The 22,239-nt window shown below is 40.0% G+C and overlaps 1 protein-coding gene across 3 annotated transcripts in view; it reads right to left on the reverse strand.

The window, feature by feature from the left end:
* Positions 1 to 3,602: 3,602 nt before the first annotated feature.
* Positions 3,603 to 22,239, reverse strand: part of cdk14 (cyclin dependent kinase 14) — a 245,186-nt gene continuing 226,549 nt past the window's right edge. For 2 of the 3 annotated variants that reach the window (XM_030749695.1, XM_030749696.1), the window contains one exon: positions 3,604 to 8,705. The gene's annotated coding sequence lies outside the window, so the exon portion shown is untranslated. Of the gene's footprint in view, positions 8,706 to 22,239 lie in introns of all 3 variants that reach the window. The other variant, XM_030749694.1, reaches the window with a different exon arrangement.

The following is a 22,239-nucleotide window of genomic DNA, read 5'->3' on the forward strand; positions in this document are numbered from 1 at the left end:
GACGGACTGTTTGCTGTGATTTGGTGCCATATAAATAAATTGAACCGAATGTTTAATGCAGTAATGTGGTGGCATCAAACTCAGAAGTTACATCCATCTTTCATAAAGGATCTATGAATGTACTCTACGGCCATTTTTCAATTCCAACAGTGCCTCAGTGTTTGCTTGCTTTGAGTCCATCAGATTTGTGAAAGCTTTTACACTGTAAAATTCTACAGTACTCAAAATGTAAAGATTTACAGATAAACTGGAGGTTACAGAGCAGCTGCTGTGGCAAGAGGACTCAATGCTGCTGTAACTAAGAAAGGATAATTACTAATAAACAAGCTATGCTTCAGTTTAATGTGAATGCAGCACAGAGTGTTGGAATAATCTCTCATCACTTCCACTATATCTATAAGTCATTCACGGGAAACATCCTGTTCCTGTTATACCAGGAAACAGGACTGTTAGCCTGTTTGTAACTGGTGAGAGCTTATATGTCAAGACTTTTCTTTTAAAAAATGACCTGAACCTGGTTGTTTTGGGTTGTGAAAGGTGAAGCTAACAACATTTAGAACTGATGTTCCTTAAACTTATTGTTAAAGTTGTTGAACTCATGTAGAGGGAGAAACTGAAAACATCCAGATGAACTGAATCAACTTTGTGGGACCTTTACCTGACCTGGATCATTGAAGTGTTTTAATTAATGTTTTATGAGTCACTGCAAACAGCAGGCAGACAGAAAGTAGCTACAGACTGTATGAGCATCTCTTCAGGAACCCAAAAAGAGGAAAAAGGGACTGAAAACTGGACTTGCTGTCTGTGCTGCCCTCTAATAGTAAAAAGCATTAATGCATTACTTCTTTTCCTTTTCCTTCTGTCCTGATGCACCTCAGTTATTACATATGTTTATCATGTTGTAGTTGCTCCTGTGAAACTGAGACACTTCCTTTTTCTGGATCTGGAATCTACTCTGCTGAAATCGAGAATACCTTCAAACTGTTCCACATGCCGACAGCGTGCAGTTTGAGCCTTTGTCATTTCCAAACACCTGTGGAGACATAACTTCCCGTAATCATCCCTTGCACGAAGAATTAGTTTATTAATGAGCAAAAGGGAGAAATTAACTAAAGGTGGAAAAGTACATATGATCCTTGATGTAGACAAGATGGGAGAAAGGGCTTTCCAGCTGGCACTGCGGTCTGTTTGCAGCGAGGGCTGTAAAATGCACACCGACACAGGAATGCTTGATTTTCTTCCCCGGGCTGCACCGAGGAGAGCGGGACGAGAGCTGCGACCGCACTCGTGTTACCAGATGTACCGTTTGCCTTTTGTTTTTAAGCTCCGTCTATGGCACGATCACAAATACGCATCAGATGTGCCCTGGTGGTATGTGTGCAGTGATGATGTGGAAAGTCTAGAGAAATAATATGAAAAGAAAAACACTCTGAATGTGGCATTTCTGTGATGTTTTTGCATGCTTATACATTATACTGTAAGTGCTGTAGACTAGAGAAATCCAGGCAGTTGCAATTACATGAGATTCTGCAATGAAGTGAAATCTCTCCTGGGGGGATTTTTTTTTAAATTTGAGATAAATTATTTTCTTCTAAAGCACTCACTATTAGAATTTAAATGCCTTTGTATTTTAAGTTAAAGGAATGCTCTAACGCTGCACTCCTACACAGAGCCACAGTGAAATAAGATCTGGGTTCTGCTCCAGCCTCATTCAAAATCCCACTGACATTTGTAACTACGCTCATAACTACAAATCCAGCTGTGCTATTACGCGCCAAGTCCCAGTTTCCCCGTTGTAATTATGAATCAGATGATGGCATACGTGCTGCTTTCAAGATAGAAACTGGTCATTACAGTCATTCTGCAGCGTTGACCTGCAAGTGCTTTGGGTTTGTGGGAAATAGAGTTTGCTGAAAGCATCTAAAAGCAGTAATATTGCATAATTAACTAATAACAGCCACTCTCTCTCTGCACATCAGCGATATATTTCACAACACTGGCTGAAATCACAAGAGGAACACAGTTCACCCAAGCGTGGTCCCAGATATATCTGTGAGTCAGAGGCTGTTCCCCCTGCAAAGATTATTTGGCCTTTTAAAAAGCACTAACAACGACTGCACACATGGAGCAAGATGCAGATTTTTAGTATGCAAGTGTGTGTGTGTGTGTGTTTGTGTGTGTGTGTGTGTGTGTGTAATTTTTCCAAAAAAATAAATGTTTTGTAAAAAACTAAAAAAAAAAAGTTCAAATTACATAGCATATTTAATTTTCTTATAAATGCTTGGCAATAAACATATTATAAAGATTGTTCATTTTATTAGTGTAACAAATGATTTCTTACAGTGTATTTTACTGTGGTGTGTTATTGTAAAGTGCTGCACACTGTAAAATAATTTCTGTGCTTGGCAATGTGAAGAAATTCCACTGTTGGTTACAGTCAGGCTTTATTGCAAATGCATATATATAATAATTTTTTAATAAATAACAAGACATTTGTAATGAGCATAAACACTTTTGTATACATGATCCTTTTTTTTGGTTTTGCATAAGCTGTGCTTAAGTACAGCTACACTGGGCAAAACAGTGGCTCGAGACTGCAGCACGACCAAATAAACATTTTTGATCTCGTTGCCTTTGAAATGGTTGCTGTGAAGACAAGAACCAAGTCTGTGGCCACTCGCAGGCAGTTACCATCGTCAAAGCAACTTTACTGCATCGAGACAGAAATGAAATGCCGATAAGACTGAGTCAGTCTGCTATCAGCTTGCATTTAAATGGAGTTCATTAACTGTGATAAACTGGTGAAAACTGCAAATTGGTTGCCGTCTGTTGCAAACCCGTCGATGTCTACATACAGAGAAATTCACATTAAATATAAATTCACATTAATTACTTACAAAACCTCAGATTTGAAAGGCAAATTGACCATATTGTTGCTGCAGTGATTTAACTACAAAATGACACGGGTGCTTGGCAACCTTTTATATAGGAGTATAACCAGACTACTGGCAACCAGTTCAGTCCGCTGCTGTAAAGAGATAGACTGACAACACTGATTGTAATAGGCTGGCAATCTGTCTGTTTATAAATTAAAAATGCAATAATTTGCAAACCTTCCCTAATCTGTCTGTCAATCCGAGTCGGCCATGACTTGGATTTAGAGACAGGTTGGATCCCAACAGGTGATCTGTGCAATTGCATCCTCAACCTCTGGGGGACCCACTAGTGCAGCTACTGGCAACTGATCTCCAGCAGCAGAAAAATGAATGCACCCACCAATTTTTCCTGGTCACAAAGAAGGTGAATAATCTTGTTTTTAATTTGTTTTCGGCACTCTAAATATCCTGCAAAGTTTACATTTTATTCTTTCAGTTTGTCTGTTTTGCCTCTGCTTCTACTGTATTTTGGTACATGCTGAAGCCACTGTAGGTGGGTGGGTTGATCTAAAGGCCTGCACTGTGACACTTTTCCATTCTGTGTGCCCAGAAGGTAAAAAGACTCCAAACACAACACAACACCAGGCTGTGCCTTTGAAAATCTTCCCAATAAATATGCAGAAACACTTATGTGAAGCATTAATAAATTTTTATTTCAGATAAAACAACATTAAACAACATTTACAGAAGGACATTACATCTTCCATAATAACATTACATACAGGTTGTAACAAATAATGCAACAGCTACTCTACTGTATACTATAATATTTCACTTGATGAAGTGACTGACACTTCTGTTTTCCAAACCACTCGTGAAAATGACGGATTTTCAGTGCAGCATACAAAAGAAAAATGCAAAGAGAAGCTTTACCAAAAAAAGTTGCAAACACAGACTCATCATTGAGCACAGCGAGGATGCACATCGGCTCCAACCTCTGTTTTTCCTGTTCACACCACTTCTGCCCACATGACAAAGAATGTCAAAAATAGATGCCTTATATTTATACCCATCATATACGTACAATCATATATGACTTACTTCTCTTTAATAGCATTAAGGGGACATTTGCAACCCTGTATACAAAGGTAGTGGAAGCGTCACTTCACCTCATCAATTTCCATCTTTCTACTGATTTCTCTTCCTTCTCTGTCACAGTGCTAAATGTGCAATTCCACCTAGTCTCACCTTCACTGGGCTTTATATGAACCATATGAAGCACATTCAAGTTTAAACAGAGCTTGAACTCTGCCTACACAGGACTCAAAAATATAGGTTTTATACAAGACTGCATTTCGGGGGGGGGGGGTATATGCCACACTGAGCGTGTGCACACAGGGAGAAACATACCAAAAATAATTATTCAGCTGCTAATACTGCCTGCAATCCCTTAAAGCCACACGAGGCTGGGCAATCTTAGCACAGCTCGATGGTATTAACCCTCTTCTGTCACGCTGCTTTACTGGCATTACCCACCGCCTTGCTTCCCCTTTTTTTCCTGCCGCACAATCACAGCCTGGGGATGACACTGAAAAGCCGCAAGATAACTCAGAGTACAGCGTTCCTATGCGCTCTCCTATCTGCAATAAAAATTCAAACCCAGGGACAATATTTACATTTGTGAGGAAGGCCGGTTTGCTCTGCATTAGGCAAAGTTAGGGTTTATATATTTATATTCATATATTTATTATTAAGGGCCAAGCCAGTGCATAACAGCAACCATACAGGCTGAAATGTAGGGCAAAGATTTTTTTTGTTGAAGTGTTTTAAGAAAAAAAAAACAAAAAACAATGCTGTTGAGATAGTTTAGCCCATAACCATTCACCTCAGAGCCACCCTCTCTGTGGCTGAAGAAGCTGGACTGGAGCGCAGTCGTGATAAAACGTGATACACGGCTCCACTTCCTTCTCTTCAGTGGGTTTACCCCCTTTAAAGGTTGGGCTCTGATATTTTCAAGTCACTCTGCGCACACAATACTCACATGCTACACACACAGTAAAAGAATTACAAATCGTTGTAATCATCCCTCCTCTCAGCACTCAGGTCAGAAGTGATTCCTTCATCAAGTAAACAATAGGGGCAAAATCCTCAGTCTTTGTTCTGTGCCAAAATACACTCCAAAGTTCAACTGAAAATTGTAGTTAGCAGCAAATAAAGCACAAATATTCACCAAGTTTCCAACTAGAGGGCAAAAGAACAAGAAAAAAAAATGCATGTGTGAAACTAAAGAGTTGGGTACATCATAAATGGTGGTGGCAAATCTCTAGTGCAGTGCAACTTTAATGAGGTAAAACCATAGTGAAAACAAGATGGATACATGGCCTTTTTGGCTGTTACATCTATAATGCGAGGTTGGTGACAGTTTCCTCATAGCTCCACACTGAGCATTTTTGCTGTTATTTTTTATGCCTTCATTGTTTCTGCCTCCTTATGTTAGCCTTGATCAACTTATGTGAGGTAAGCGGTACAGCTAACATGGCAGCAGACCACTGTCCACTTACAGCTCAAGGAACAGAACATAAGTATCCCAACCCAGTGGCTCACAGCTCCTAAAAACTACATCTCATTGTAGTAACTGAAGCAGCTAGCTGCAAAAGCTTCATGCTAGCGACAGCTGATCTTTGAATACTTGCTCTTTGAACGTATCACCACATGAAGAAGAGGGATTATTACATTATGTAAACATTGTATGGAAGAAAGACATGAAAAAAAAAAATCAAATCTGAAGCTGGCCTTGAAGGTGACAGCAATGCAGAAATCAGCCAAAGGGATGCATGGTGTGGCTGCAGGGTTATACAGCTGACTAGTCTACATGGCTGTGAGGAAATATTCTGACAAGCAAGACATCTCTATTATGTGTGTATTAGTGTGTGTGTGTGTTTGAGAGGCTGTGGAGTAACACCATGAGCATCCACAGTTTCCATTTGTCCATGGCTTCAGATTTTTGGCTAATCAACAGTGCAGGGCCAATATTATTGTTTCAGTCACTTTCAAATGGACTGGTAAAGAGGAAGCCATTGAATCGGTAGTACCTCACAATCATCACCATATGTCTAAGCTGAAATATTCAGATACCTGCACACAAAACACCAAAAGAAAGACAAACCCCAGTATAAAGATCTTTGCAGATGACACCCTACAGTTGACCTTCATCACGGTGTCATAAAAAGTTACAAAACATGTAGAACATGTTGGGAAAGTCTCTGCTTGAGAGCACATGTTGGTGGTATAGGGACTGAACAAAGTTAATCACCACCTCTTACTATGTGTAGCTACTCTACACATACTGCACACACACACACACACACACACACACACACTCTCCAAATCACTCATTCTAATTTGTCAGAAAAGAAAATTTCCAGATCTGTAACATTTGACGCCGAAGATGAAAAACCCTTATTGACACAGATCCTCTGTGTTTGATAGAATATTGCAGATATTTTGTTAGTAACAGATGAAGTAAAAAGAAGGATTGTCGTGGGCAGGATCAGGCAACAGGCCCCACTGCCTGTGCCTCTGTGTTTTATCTTTTGTACATTAGCTCATATACATGGATGGAAGCACCAGTGCTTTGCTATTGCCCATGTTTAATACACTCGCACACACTAGCACATGCACACATTTCCATTAAACAGCTGTTGTTAAACACAGTATGCGCACACTGGTTGGTGCCGTCCCTGTTGTGTTACGTGTACACTGTCAACATCTTCAGCAGAGATCATTTTTGGATTAGAGAAGCTTTTCAAGTTGCAACAAAACAACTGGTCACACGGGGTTCCATCATGGAGGTCCACTGAAATACTAAATTACTAATATTTTCCTACAACCAAAGTCTTACTTTGGAAGTTTTGGCCATGACTCTGATGGACTCTGACAGAATACTACTCACAAACCGATTTCAAAGTTCAATTAAATACAACAAGTCAACAATAATAACACCTGCTTTTTATTGCAAATGATTGAATCCACATCTAACCTAGATTTTTATAGTTCAGTAGAAGAAAAAGAGGGAGACAAGCCAGCTGACATACACATTGTGAGAGTTAGGTACCAGATCCTAAAGCCTCTTCACTTCAGTTGTACACCCACTGACAAAATATTTTATCTCACATTTCTTGCACAGTCCACTGCACGTGCCTATTACGTGTTCTTTTTTGAGCGATGATAATGTCACGTCAGTTTTGAAACTTCAAGAATTGGCTGGTTTCTGTTTAAATGTGTGCATTTGGACTGCATTCCAGGAAAACCAGCCAAAGATAATGCTCATTAATGCTGGTTTCATTCATTAGTTGGATTGTTGAGATAAACAGCTGCAGGCAACAATTATCCAGTCAAATACCCCTAAACCAGTGTAGAATAAGAGGTTGCAATGAGATAATGGAACCAAATGGTGACCACCAGCCAAAAGGTGAAATGAACATACTGGATCCTGAATTAAACTGGAGAGTGCATTCTCCACCAAAGACCAAAATAATTTGCAGTTTTAAGGAAAGTTATCTGAATCTATTAATAAGTTCTTTGGGCTTTGGGTCAAATTTGAGCTTCATGAAATCTGCTCCAGTGCCTTTTGCATAACATTTAGTGGCTCCATGGTAGCGGTTAACACATTTGCCTTACATACAAAAGGAACCTAGTTTGAGACTGGGAGGAGACACAAATCCAGCCTCAGGGGGATTACAACCTAGAGTATTCCTAGTTCTAGTCCCAAGCCTGAATAAATGTGTCAGGAAGGGCATCTGGTACAAAATCTGTGCCAAACTAAACACGTGGACCTATCTGTGGTGGTGACCCCTTGGAAAATAAGGGAGAAGCTCAGAGTACCTTCTTCTAACCTTGAATATGTATTGCTATTTACTCTGTGACAGTACCTGTGAGTGAATACTCATATAACTGATGAAAATCATGGTTGAAACTACCAAAGCAAGCTTGTAAAAATGTGTTTGCTTTTAGTTGTGTCCAACTTTTACCCACACAGACTGATAAACTAGGAAGAGAAACACCTGACAAAGATTCTTATTTACTACTACCTACCAGATTTGCTCTTTATGGGTTTTGCTGATAGCAAAATGGAAACAGTGAGCTACTATGTTGTGTACAGTCCATTAAACAGTAAGTTAAAGCTTTAAAGCAGGTGCTATTTAAGCTACAAAAGAACCAAGGACCTCCAGTATGGCTGCCAGAGTGTGTTACCTGAAAGCCCTCTATGATCATCATTATTATAACATTATTATTGTTGTTTTCTACAGTTCCACAAATGAGAGTTAAACAGAAGTGAAAAACTTTAGCATTCATTGTTTTCTTTGAACTGACTGCATTAGTGCATGTATGTAATGGCAAGAGCAATATAGTGGTGACAAGATGAAGCAATATTAAAACTGTCCATTATATAGTTTCTAGATGAGTATATCATACATACAAATATACATTCTTAAATAGGAGGCTAGTTACAAACACAAAACACAATATGTACCAAGAGTAAAGTCCTTTTGTTTATACTGAGACAATGATATATGAGTTATTGGAACCTTATAAAAAGTAAACAAAATTTGCAAATGATAGCCTTATATCTTAGGTACTGATCAGAATGCACACATGCCCAATGCTTGCTCTCTTCCTGATGCACACGCCACACACACACCCACCCACACCCACACCCACACTCACATATATTGTGAAGGTAATAAATAAAGAGAACTGGGGCTCTTGCATTTCTCTGGATCCTCAATGTCAGCATCTGTCTCCATTTTTTCTTTCCACAACAGCCACCTGAAAAAAGATAGAGAAACAGCAAAGTCTGTTAGTAACACATCAAGACCACTTTTTCACTCTGTCTAAAACATCCAGCCCCCTGTGTTTGAGCAGAACGTCAGACTGATGCTGGTAACATTTCTATTGATTTCTAATGATTTGACTCAAGATGTTACAAGACCAAAACCCGAGTAATATGTGAAGTTGTCCACTATTACAGAGCACCCAAAACCCCCAAAGCACCAGATTCATTCAGATTCCATAAGAAGTTGAATAATTCATTTATGGTATGAACGAGTGCCCTGAGCTTTAGAAGGGTTCTCTACTCATTGTAGGTGACACACCTAACCGTGTCCACTGGAGAACGGTGTAACAGCCCTTTTTTATATATATAAATAGATTTTGATCTGCGTCAATGAAAAAGTTTATTTTTGTCCTCGATTTCCAAGATTTGAGAGAACGTGTCTCAAAAGCCATCAATCACATATGTCAGCAGCATGGGGCTACTAGCCTGGTTTAGTCCCATTTTGCTGGTACGGGTACCAAAACCAGTGCTTGGCAACCATACATGGCAGCTTGTTTGAAGCTAATGATACAGCACAAAACATCTGAACAGATACTTAAACTGTCATGAAATAGTTCCAGGATGCAACTCCCCAGAAGACCACAAAATATTTCATGACTGAATAAAGAGCACATAGTGTGACATTTACTCACAAAAGTCAATCCTCTAATCTGGCGGTGCTGTGAAAGATCGATGTGCCAAAACCATAGGCTATATATAAAAGACAGACACAGCCGCTGCAACATCACGCACTGGTTAGTGAAGTCTTAATCGTTGGCCGTCATGGTGTTTTGAAGGAAGGGAGCGATCTAAATGTGAAATGAAGGGATGCAATCTTATTTGCCATCAACATGTAACTCCCAAGGAAATCCTGCCCTAAAGCATACCCTACTTTGTCTTAATGAGGACCATAATTAATCACATCTAGTGATTGAGCCTGTAAACCTATCAGCAAAAATCAATATCAGCAAAGCAAAGATATCAAGGTTTTTTTCACCCACTTCTATACAGCACAGCAAAACATGTAATCTGGATGAACTGGCCACGTAAGTGTAAAAGTCTTTTGGAAAGCAGCTTTGGCATTTCTTAAAGACAGTGTCAAATTAAAAGACTTCCACAGGTTGATAACTGGGTAGCAGCAACAGAAACAACAACAAAACATTTGAGCACAAGTCAGAAGAAGACAGCTGAGATAAAACCAAAGGCACAGTGGAGGACTGAAAGAGGTAAAGAGGAGGAGGGAGATGACCAAGGGGGAGCAAACTGTGTAGAGGGGGAGAACAAGGAAGCCAAAGATAAAAGGGAAGGACTTGATGATGTTGAACAAGAGGGAGCAGAGGATTGGGAGGTGGAGACAATACAGGAGAAGGAGGAGGAGAGGATGAATGTCACAGAGGAACAAGAGGAGGAGTGAGCAGAAAAAGAGAAGGAGGAGTAATGGATGAAGAAGAGGAGGGGAAATGTGGATTAATAAATAATGCATTGCTTCTCTCTGGTCCCTTTCCACCCTAACTCTGCTTTTTACTGCTTCATATTCTCTCTCTCTCCTTCTCTGAATGTCACTCGCTGAGCCTTTGGTAGTCGGCTCCCAGTGGAAACAGGCCTGTCTATGGCAGGAATCTCAAATGCTGCTGCTCTGACACCGAACATGCATATATGCATCAATGTACAAACTCATAGACCAGTCTGAAGTTTGGACACACCCTCTCAATGTTTTTATTTATTTATTTATTTTTCCTACATTGTAAATTAATACGGAAGTCATCAAGACTATGAAGGAACACATAAGGAATCATAAAGTTAACTTCAAAGTGTTAAACAAACCAAAATATACTTTAATATTCTTCACAGTCGGCACCTTTTACGTTGATTACGGCTTTGCACACTCTTGGCATTCTCTCGATCAGCTTCATGAGGTCATCGCCTGAAATGGTTTGCCAACAGTCTTGAAGGAGTTCTCAGAGGTGCTGAGCACTTGCTGGTTGCTTTGCCTTCACTCTGCGGTCCAACTCATCCCAAACATCTCACTTGGGTTTAGATCAGGTGATTGTGGAGGTCAGGTCATCTGACGCATCACTCCATACCATCACACTTCCTCCTCCATACTTCACAGTGGGAACTACACATGAAGGAACCATCCACTCACCTTTTCTGCATCTTACAAAGATATGATGGTGTTTGAAACCAAAAATCTCAACTTTAGACTCATCAGACCAAAGGACAGATTTAAACTGGTCTAATGTCCATTCCTTGTGTTCCTTGGCCCAAGCCGTTCTCTTCCTCTTGTTGTTCTTCCTCAGACGTTGCTCCTTTGCAGCAATTTGACCATAAAGTCCAGATTCACACAGTCTTCTCTGAACGGTTCATGTTGAGATGTGTGTGCTACTTGAACTCTGTGAAGCATTTAGGTGGGCTCTTATATGGGGTGCTGTTAACTTGTGGTTTCTGAGGCTGGTAACTTTGATGAACTGATCCTGTGTAACAGAGCTAACTCTTGGTCTCCTTTCCTGATGAGAGCCAGTTTCATCATAATGTTTGATGGTCTTTGTGACTGCACCTGAGGACACTTTCTTTCCTGAAAGTTCTTTGTTGGATTGACTGACCTTTCTTATAGTAATCATGGGCTGTTGTTTTTCTTTACTTAGTTGAGTAGTTCTTGCCATTACTCATTATTCAAATAGGGCTATTCACTGTATAGCAACTCTCCGTCTTCATAGCACAACTGATGGTCTCAAACACATTAAGAGGGCAACAAATTCAAGAAATTAACTTGTCGAGGCACAGCTGTTAAATGAAAGTCATTCCAGGTGACTGCCTCATAAAGCTGACTGAGAAAATGCCAAGATGTGCAAAGCTACCATCTAAGCAAGAGGTGCCTACTTTCAATAATCTAAAATATAAAACACATTCTGGTTTGTTTGACACTTTTTGTTTACTAAATAATTCCATATGTGTTTCTTTATAGTTTGGATGACTTGGTATTATTCTACAATGCAGACACTTTAAATAATGAAAACCTCTGAATTAGAAGATGTGCCCAAACTTTTGACTGGTATTGCATGTCCAAATAAATCAGAGTAAGATTACCCTCTTGGCACTGAAACATAAACGGTATTAGAAAAGGAAAATATGCTTCATTTTGTCACAGGACTTTCGCAGGAGCCAGGTCCCAAACATTTAATGGTGTGGTATCAAATAGATTTGCAGTAGAACTACACAGAGCAACTAGGTACAGCAGGATTGGTTGACTGCAAGTGTTCTAAGCTACGTAAAATAAAAATAGGCAAACTCCACTGCAGTGGGATCATTTTCCTGCTGGATGCTACCACGACACTGAGATGACTGCAGTTTCTGAAGCCTGCCTCCCTCATCTTTTCTGACAGTTCATTCAGATGCAATCACAGACTAGACAAAAAGTTATGAATGAAGTGATAAATTACTCTAATAGTTCCTCTTATGCACCCCCCACCACCCACACACATAAAATTAATTAATCAAAAAAAAATAAAAAATTGTGTCAAAGGAAACACTGGTTCATTGATGCCAGTGCCAGATAGTGGGTATTATGAGAGTGAGATACATCAGAGCGCCTGACAGACTGTTAGGAGGCTGAGAAAGTGGAACATAGATCACCTGCTATGTTGGTAGATGGTAAATGACACATCAGAGCTACCTGGGTTAGGTTATCCTGTGTGTCATCTGTGGGGAGAAGTTTGCTAATGCTAACATGATACCAGAAGCTAAAGGCACACATCTGAGAGCAACTCAGCCAGCTTTCAAAGACTGGCAACCCTGACACAGATGCAGCGACACTGCTTGTTGAGCTGTGTGAAAATGTGTGATAAGCTGATGGAGTTATACTTTAACAGTGGCAAAACTCTTGGAAAACAAAGCAATACAGGTGTATCGTGGTACTGCTTGGGCAAGAAAATAAAAAAAAAAACCCAGCAGGTGTTTGTTGGAAAATCTGTCATTTCACAAAAACTTTCAATTTTTGTTAAAATGAAATATTAAATTTAGCACTGTAAAGATCGTAAGTGGTGTTCTGTGGTCATTGGTGACGTATCACTCGGAAAATATACTGCATATTGTTAATATATTCAGTTCATATTGCAGACAGACAGAACATAATCTTTCATTTTCTAATTAATATAAACATCACTGATTTAAAGGACCATTTTAGCCTGTGGTTTAGTATTATTAATGTGCTTTCAACAATGTATAATTGCCTGTTACAAAGTATGAATATGTTTTCCATAGCTTAGAATGAGCCTTTTATATTTACATATCGGTCAGGTCTACCTGTATGGAGCCCACCAGGTTTCTACAGCAGCCTGGAACTGACAAATCAAACTGCTGCTCATACTTCTGACAATCAACAATTTGTGTGTGGAATGCTGCACCATCATGGCTACATAGTGGAAAGGGAGGGAGCATAACCTTTAGCCTGTGGAAGGATACACGATGAGCTGGCCATCAGCCACACTGCATTTTCAGGCACTGCAGGTAAAACCACACACTGGAAGTGTTGTTATAAATTCCTTTAATTAATTTTTTTTCATTCTTTTGACATAAGCCAGTGTCAAAGTAATTTATTGTCATGACAGTCACTTAAAAGAAGGCTTACAGTACTGATTGGTATGTATCTAATTTCATACATGACAGTGAAATATCATAAACATATCATAAATATGCACCTGTCTGACTGCACTGATGTACATATTAGTGGAATATAGTCTACATTCTTCTATCTTTTAATTAGTCTCTGCACTGTATATTTTGTAATTTTGTAATATTGTGCTATAGTTATAGCTCTAATATCTCTGTATATTTGCAATTTGTATACTTGTATATTGTCTTATAGTTTTTATACTTATTTGTTTTTTTTTCTGTAAGCACGAAGTACCGCAGCAATTTCCTAATGCTGTGAACCTGTTCACCCATATGGCAATAAAAACCTTCTGATTCTGATTCTGATTCTGATTCTAAACAGCATGTCACCTCTGGACTGGACTGCTTAGTCTAACAAGCCCACAGGTGGCAACATCATCAGTGACGTGTCTCATTTCTTTTGCTGAAAATTATTTGGTGTCCTTGACCCCTCCAGAGCAAAGCCAAAGGTTGGACCACTGAGGGTAAGAAGCAAACAGGGATCCACACTCAACCTTTTCACCATTATGCGTACATAATTCTGGTGGTGTAGCAGGTAAGTGTAGAGTGCTGCATGTAGCTATACTTAACATGAGCACACATATTATGCACTCAAAAAATGTGTCCTCACCAGCCAACTTAGCCAAATTAGAGAGTAGAGTGCTCTTGGATTGGAGCTATTGGAAGTGCAAAGTGTCACACACTATGTGAAATACAAAACGTTATCATATAGAGTTTTTATTGCTCCATGTGTTGACATCCACTCATCAAAAACAAGTACCTCCTTGAATGCCGGTTGTGGAATCTTAATAAAAATGAAAAATCAGCTAAAGAAACTAAGACTCCCACTTCTTTGTACCTCATAAAAACTATATTTTCATCCCTCTTCTTGAATTGCTTTGTTTGGACATTGCATCAGCTGTTCCACACACAGAAAGCTTTTCCTGCAAGTACGCACATTAACAATTTGGAAGTGTTGAAAAACCTCTAAAATGATCATTTCCTTCTCTTATGGAAAACATGCTTTAAATATTTCCTGGTAGTTGTTTATTTTTTTTGCTCTGAACAAAATTTTTGATGTTTGGAATTTCACTAGATTTGCAAATGTGAATATTTTCAGATGCAATAATAGCGAATTTGTATGATGACTGTAGCTGAATGTTTCCTCTCTTGCTCTACTTGCAGAAGGGCCAAAGGTTAACAGTCTGCTGTCAGGGTCACAGGCAAGGAGATCCAGTAACTGTGCGACTGTGTGTGAATGAGTGTCATCACTTTTCACTCCACTTTCACACACTGTACATGCCAACAAGAAAGTTGTTGTTTTAAAAGGATCTGATATACTAAGAACAGATGCAGGCTTCTGCTCTCTGGGATCAAAGAGCACCAAGAGAGTGTGTGCATCAGTGTGTGCGTGCGTGTGTGTGTGTGCGCATCATGGGGTTCCACTTGGGAGGCAGATGGAGCTGGCGGGTGGGTTTTGTGAGGAGGATTTAGCAGGCGTGGCCAGCTGCTGGCTGTCCTTTAATAGAGATGGTCTTTAAAAAATGAAATCCTTAAAATGCTCTGTGCTGGGGCAGGCAGATGCACGACAATACAGCCCAACACAAAATCACCAATCACAAGTTATCAATGTGCAATATTCTGGAATGATTAATGATGGTACATTAAATACAATGTTGCCGTCCTTAGTCGTGTCATACGCTGATGAATCAGAGTAGATTGTTCACCCAACATGCTGTCAGTCAGCTGCAGCCTACACTGCCCAGCTCGCACCACTGCGGTGCCGGTGATGTTGCTGAGCAAGTTCTGCCTTGTAGCTTTATTAGCACAACTCGGGATATTTTCCATAGGAGGAAAATAAAGGTAGACAGAATCTGTTTTCTCCCTCTACCAATCATTGGTAAAATTCTTGCAGCAGTCCCTGATGACAGTGATCTCAGATAAGAGCCCAGTGATTTTGTGGTGCTGTGCCAACTGTGGCTGGACCTGGGTCTAGAGTGGGCAATGCACCATGACAGTGGAAAATGGGTATCCAAGACCTCTGAACATTCACTAAGATTTCATACAGTTAGCAGCAGATTTTTTGTTTTCGCCAAACATGGTGTCATGGTTGGACATCGGCGTAGTTTGTTCTCAGTCCTGGCCATTTCTCATGATTTTATTTTCACTTTTGGTTCTGTCGGCTTTTATAGTTTGTTATCACAGCTGATTATTTGTGGTGTATTCCCTGAGTTTCAATCTGGTGTTTTCTGTCTCATCGCTTCCTGCTTTATTTTGGTCCTCTGCTGCCTCTTGTGTGTATTCAGTTTTACTCCCCCTTGTGTCGTTAGTTGGATTCTGTTCACCTGTGCCTTGTTTTCCCCAGCTGTGTTTTCTCTCCCTAATAACCTCATGTGTCTGTTTAAAGCCTCAGTTTACCTCAGCTCTTCTCATGTTGTACTGTTGTCTGCTCATGTGTGCCCCCAGCTGTTTAGGATTTTTGGATTCATGGACTTTGTTTCCTGTGCAACGATTCACCTCACCTTAATAAAGGTTTGTCTTTTGTTCTTTCAGTTCTGTGCCTCAACTCTCCTTTTCGTGTCCTTACTTCACATTTAATATGACACAGAGGTTTTACAAAAAACTGGAACCATATTGTCACTTCATTATTTGTCGATCTTTGGAGTGGTGAGAACTGAACAGCTCATCCCACAAGCCTCTGCGATGGACAGATGTTCCAACCCAGTTGTCTGGCCCTCTGTATACCTGGCATTTGATTTTACACATCACTTGTTTCCATAAGTTAGGTTCTTTGAGTGGGCAGTAACACTAGACAGGCCCTGTATAAATGTTAGTCTGTGCCATTCAGTAGCTAAATCTCTGCAAATGTGTTTTGGTAATAGAACAGTGCAAATTAATCAGTTCAGGCTCAAAATACTGCACCCCAGAAAGCTCTTTAATAATTTGATTTCTAGTATTGCAGTCTTTGCTGTAATGCTCTATGCTGAAACTCTGATTTGTGAAGGATGCACTAAGCAGAACACAAAAGTGGCAGGAATGAAGACTCAAATTAAGGTTTCTAAATGTGACCAATGGTGCACCCCAAGGTTCAATATTGGGGCAACTTCTTCAGGACAATTTACAATAAAAGTTATATATAGTTATATAACACACATTTAGTGGCACAGCTCATTTCCTTTCATGTGTAGACACATGGAAGCGTGAGGAGAGCTGGGGCATGACCCCTCACAACCCAGAGCAAGAATTAATAACATATATACACAGATTAAGTTAAATACAGTATAAAAGAGGATTCTGGGACAGAGATGGGTTGCAAAGTGGACTGCAGGCATGCAGCAATTGTGGGCAGGCTAAAGGAGCTTAATGTGCCCTATCAAAGATTTGCTGGGACTGCAGCTGTGCTTGATTTAGTGGCCTACCTGAAAAGACTCTATGCTTGATGCATCTCTTGAGTGAATGTTTTTGCCAGTAAAACCCTCAACTCTTAGCAGCAGGAAGAGGATAATCTGGAAATTCAGTGTGTAATGACTTGGCTCCTGATGATGTGGGAAATGTTTTGGGGCTCCCAGTTTAGCCTGCAGATGTCCAGAAAATGAATAACTGATATCGGTAGCAAAACGTCTTTTGCAGTGAAACCAGAAGACAATCCATTATCAAAAATTTTGTCCAGTGCCTGCAAATTTTGCCTATGTCTGTTCACAGAGATCAAGATACAAATGACTGTAAGAAAATACAACTCTGGTTTCTTGCTTGCAGAAATTATAAGTCATATCACATCTTATGGGCTAAAATTTGACTCAAAGTTTTGAAACACATCACTGAGTTTGGTCTGACTGCAATGCTGCTGGTTCAGCCATGGTTTCTTACCCTCCCCCAATCACTTTTTTGGAGCTCCACTTTCTCTTCATCCTCCTCTTCCGATGTTTCCATTTTCCCTCCTTCCCCTTCTGCTCCTACCATGTTTTATTATAAATCATTCCCCTAAGTTTCCAACCAGCCACTCATCTCATAAACGCACAGCTTTCATCTCTGATTTCTGATCAGTGGAAAAGCTGTCACCATCAAGGAAAACTTGTGGAAACATTAAAAACTCCATGTTTATCATTTCATGATGAAGTAATACAAAAACTAATTCCAGCTTCAGCTGCTTCTGTTGCATGGCTTTACAAATGTTTCTAAAACTAGTTAGATCAGGCTGACAGTCCCACCCCCACATCCACCCAAGCCCCCAAAACAAGGGGTCAAGACCTCTGACCCCTCTCCCTGCAGGGAGGTCCCTCTGTGTCTGATCTCGTTTAATGAACTCATTCAGACTATCCTTTAAACTGCATTCAATGAAAACCCTGTGCTGGGAGAGTGCTGATAGTTTAACAAGCTGCTTTATGATGGCTGTGTGCGCACGCGTATACATGCAGGTGTGTTTGTTAGTGAGGCCTTGTTCTTTTAAATGTTGGATATGAGTGAGTGCATGTGTGTGAGATGAAGCTTTGGATTGATGTTAACTTACATAAGATATTTTCCACATTCTTTTCATTCAGCCTTTCCGCTTTTCTGGAACTCGACTTAAACACTGAGAGTAATTTTGAGAGGAATGCAGTGTTGTGGCCAGGTCTGCGATGAGCTGCCACATCTACCACAAACTCTCTACTGTCTGACTGACAATTAACAGAAGCACGGAGGACGACAAGGTAAACGCTCCAGTTAGTAGTTGGACACACAGACGACTGTTTACACACACACACACACACACACACCACACAGGCAGATTTTCTTCAGCTTGCTGGCAGCTTTTACTGCCTTCATTAATCAAGATGAAGCTGTTTTCTTAGCAGACACTCTGTAATACAGAGGCTACTAAGATTTATTTAACAAGGTAGGAAGCTTGTTTGCTTTACTTTATTGAGTAATCCAGTACTCGTATTGTGCAAAAATACACAAACATCATGAAGCCTCTTTGTTTTGACATTTTCCTGTAGACCCAACATGAACTAAATGGTGTCATATGAAAAATAGTGGAACAGCAGTTTCATCAGAACTTGTAGATGAATTATTATCATGATCACAACTTTGACATCTGACTTTCTCAACATAAGAAACACATACATTAAAGGGGAGCTATTCTGCTTATTTCCAGCTACATATTATTCATACTTGGACTCTACCAGAGCAGATTTGCATGATTCATAGCTCAGAATAATCCTTATTTATCTTAGACCAGGCACTGATCCGGCCTCACAGCTCATCCTCTGTCTGAAGCTATTTTAGCTCCTCTTCCTTTAAAGCAGCTTGCTACTATTTAACTGTTCCTCACAAACACTCAGTTTGTTTCTGCTCAATACAGTGCACATATGACCATATTAGGATATCCACTCTTTATCACATCATATAGATGCAAGAGTAAAGAAAATGAAACCGTGTTAAGAGCTCTGTGCAGCCTGAGCTCACAGAGATTACCCGACCTCAATTAAAACCATATTAAATATTATGAGCATCCACCACTGGAAGAGTTGATATATTTGTGATTAGGAAAAGCACAAGTTCACTTTTACAATATCACTGAGACTTTTCAAACTTTATTTTCTCAACTTCCCATCATCTTACAGGATTTCACTGTGGACGTTTATCTTCCTCAGGAGGAAGTGTCCCAGCAGAGAACATAGTCAAAATACAGGAAATCCTCATTAACCTTCACTCCTCTTCGCCAAAACAAACAGAAAAGGTGAAAAACAAAAAACAAACCTTCTCTTTGCTCTGTATACACTCACTACAGAGTAGAGACTATGATTGTGCTGTGTTGGTATCTTAGAATAGTTTACATAGTTTGAACTGAGAGTTTGTGCTTTTAAATGATGTATAATTAGATTCAAATGGGCTGCTTCCATTCAAAACACAGTGGTAAACTATTCAGTCTGCCTGTCTAATGAGTGCTGAGGGGTTATGACCACAAAGTTTCAAATAATGAAATCATCGTCAGCTGTGCCTGGAAATCGCTCCTTGTTTGCTACACACTGCAGTCTGTCAGTTTTTTAGTGTCTCAATTCTGAGTGTGTAAATATATCCACTGCACAGTACATGCACAAATTATACAAGATTCCAGATTTCCATGGGCTGTACCAACAGTTCCATGATGCAACGTGCTCCTGATGCCTTGTGTTTTCCCTCACTTCACTATCTTTGTAGTCTGTAATTCACTTTATATATCAACAGAACAGATTGTTCCAGTGGATGCTGAAAGTGAGTAAGCTGGAGCTCGATGCAGTCAGAGTTCATGTTCCAATAAACTCTAACTGCTTTGCTCAAAACAGCAGGCACGTATCTCACTTTCAATCCATCTATTATGTAGTACACATGTACCCTATGTGCTTAATAGTGCAGTACATAAATTTTGACAGGATAGTGTTGTCTCACATTTAACAACTGCAATTGTTAACTAGCTAGCTAACAGCTATAGTTGGTTAGCACTGGCATCATCATTTATACTTCTGAAATATCCTCCTTCTAATGGCCAAAAAAATACTTCCATAGCCACCAGCATATAACCCAAGCAGCTAGCTATGCAGACCGCTTCTACAAACATTTGTGAAAGAATTCCAAGCGTGCAAATTACTAAATAAGCCATACACAGAGTATAGACGAGGCTCTATCCGTGAATGCGCTGAAGCAGTAATTTTTCATCGGCAGTATTTCTAGTGATGGCTAGAAATGATTGGCTCTATCTTGCTAAGGAAGAGCCAATCATTGCAAACCAAGGTTCTTTTTCAGAATACTACAACTGTCATGTAATCATGATTACAATCAAGTGTTGCTCCAAACAGTTTCTGTGTCTAACATTTGGTGTGGCAATGCTTCTACAAAGCACTCTGGTGGGATGTAGTTTTGGGATATGAAAGGCTATCCAAGTGGAGACATTTAAACAAATGAGGAAAACTTTTAAATATTCTTGACTTTATTGAATAAAGTAGGATTTGCGATGAACTGGTGTGTTTGGGAGCAGCTGGTGCACCTTCGGGGCCTCCCCCAGTATGAGCAGCAGCTTCTGCCTGGTGACCTGCACTTTGCTGGGAAAGTTATTTTAGCTTCATGCTCATGGCTTACAGTCCCGAATGCACCATCTCTGACAACACAGAAACTAACATAGACTACATGACAGATTTTGACTTGCTTTTTTAAGGCAGTGTTGTTTTTGGATTATAGATGTCAGGATCTGTACAAAAACTCATGGTTAATCACATTTGACCATTTTTTTTTTTGCTCCAAAACGGCTCGAATCAAAGTGGAGGGGGAATAAAAATCAAACTCTGTCTTCTGTGTATTCAGAGTTTAACAAACCGTGGGAGTGCTGTGCATTTCTGTTTGTGCACAGCTACTCAGTAATGTGGCTGTGAAATAAAAGTGTTTTAGATCCAGTTGGTAGGAAATGGGAAAATGAACTCTCAGCTCTGCAGCTTGCAGACTTGCCAGCTCCCTCTGTTCTAACACAAACACTTTCTTCTTTGTTTTTCTTGCCTCAGTTGTCTGGGCCAGAGTCACTGAGCATGAGTCTTTAAAGCATGCATAGACACAATCCCAGACACACACATTCTGTACCAGAGACAGCCTGCACAGTCATATGTTTCCTATTATCCCAGGTCCTGGCAGCACACACTTTCTGTTCACTTTCTCCACGATCAGCAGTTAATAACTGGAATCGCAAAACCCAGCGAATTCTGCACACACGCAGAACCCTAGCACACATTCACATACGCTTGCCATACAAACAATAACTTGTAACAGCAAAATATACATACAAACTCACTCCTGCTCATGCTCACTTACACACTTTCTCAGCCCACTGAGACTTGGCCTTTCTAGTGCAGGTGCAAGTTATCATTCCTGGCTGCTTTGAGGTCTCTGGATTTTAAATGGCAGCTCATCTGCAATGACGTCAGTGTCAGTGGCCCCTTGACACCACAAACATTTCAATCATCATACAAGTCTCGCAACATTCTGAAACCATGTTTGGACTGACCTCCTGAACAGCCCCCGGGGCAAAAATGTGTAACTGGGCCCATGTTCTAAGAGTACTCAAGGCTGAAGCAAAGCTAAGGCTCTGGTTATTTGAAATGTCATTCCACGGATGCTCTCTGCTCCTAGAGGGGGCTTTGAAGACTGCTGATCAGACGTTCTGTGAAGATTTGGCTAATATGATATATCTGAATGACAGGGAGTAAACTGGCAACAGTTTCCATAACTTTAAATGAGAAAACAAACAAACAAAAAAAAAACATTGAAGCTATTTTCACATGTGAATATTTGGTAGTTCTCTCAGGATTCTGTAATTCTGTAACTCAAATTTGATATTATTCAGGGGCTAGATGCTAAATGCTCCACTATGTTAACTAGTTAGTAGTTAAGCTAATAGCTAAACAAACGATATACTTGTACTTCACTGGCAGAAATGGTAGAAATATTGGCAATCAGACGTTAAGGACTGTTTTATGTTCAGTTTAATGCAGGTGTGAAATTGCCTTTAGTGATGCTGTGTCTTTCCCAGCTAAAGGCAATAAACTATAATTGCCCTTTGTGTTTTTAGGCCAGAGACCCAGTCTGTTTAGTGATACCGTTAGATACTAAAAGCTCACCTCTCCCTGGCAATCTGTAAAGTCAGTTAGAACAACCCATCATCACACCCAATGGGATGCAAACTTGCCACAAAAAGTAAAGGAATTGGCAAAAAATCTTATACTGTTGTAAAGCCTGTTTATTTCCCCTTAATTGGCCAGATTTATAAGGAAAATGCATTTGTGGGTTGAGCAGCACAGTTGAGTATGTGGGTTGTGCCAATGGAAAAACTTGCTA

This window comes from Archocentrus centrarchus, chromosome 16, assembly GCF_007364275.1.
Source record: "Archocentrus centrarchus isolate MPI-CPG fArcCen1 chromosome 16, fArcCen1, whole genome shotgun sequence".
NCBI lineage: Eukaryota > Metazoa > Chordata > Actinopteri > Cichliformes > Cichlidae > Archocentrus > Archocentrus centrarchus.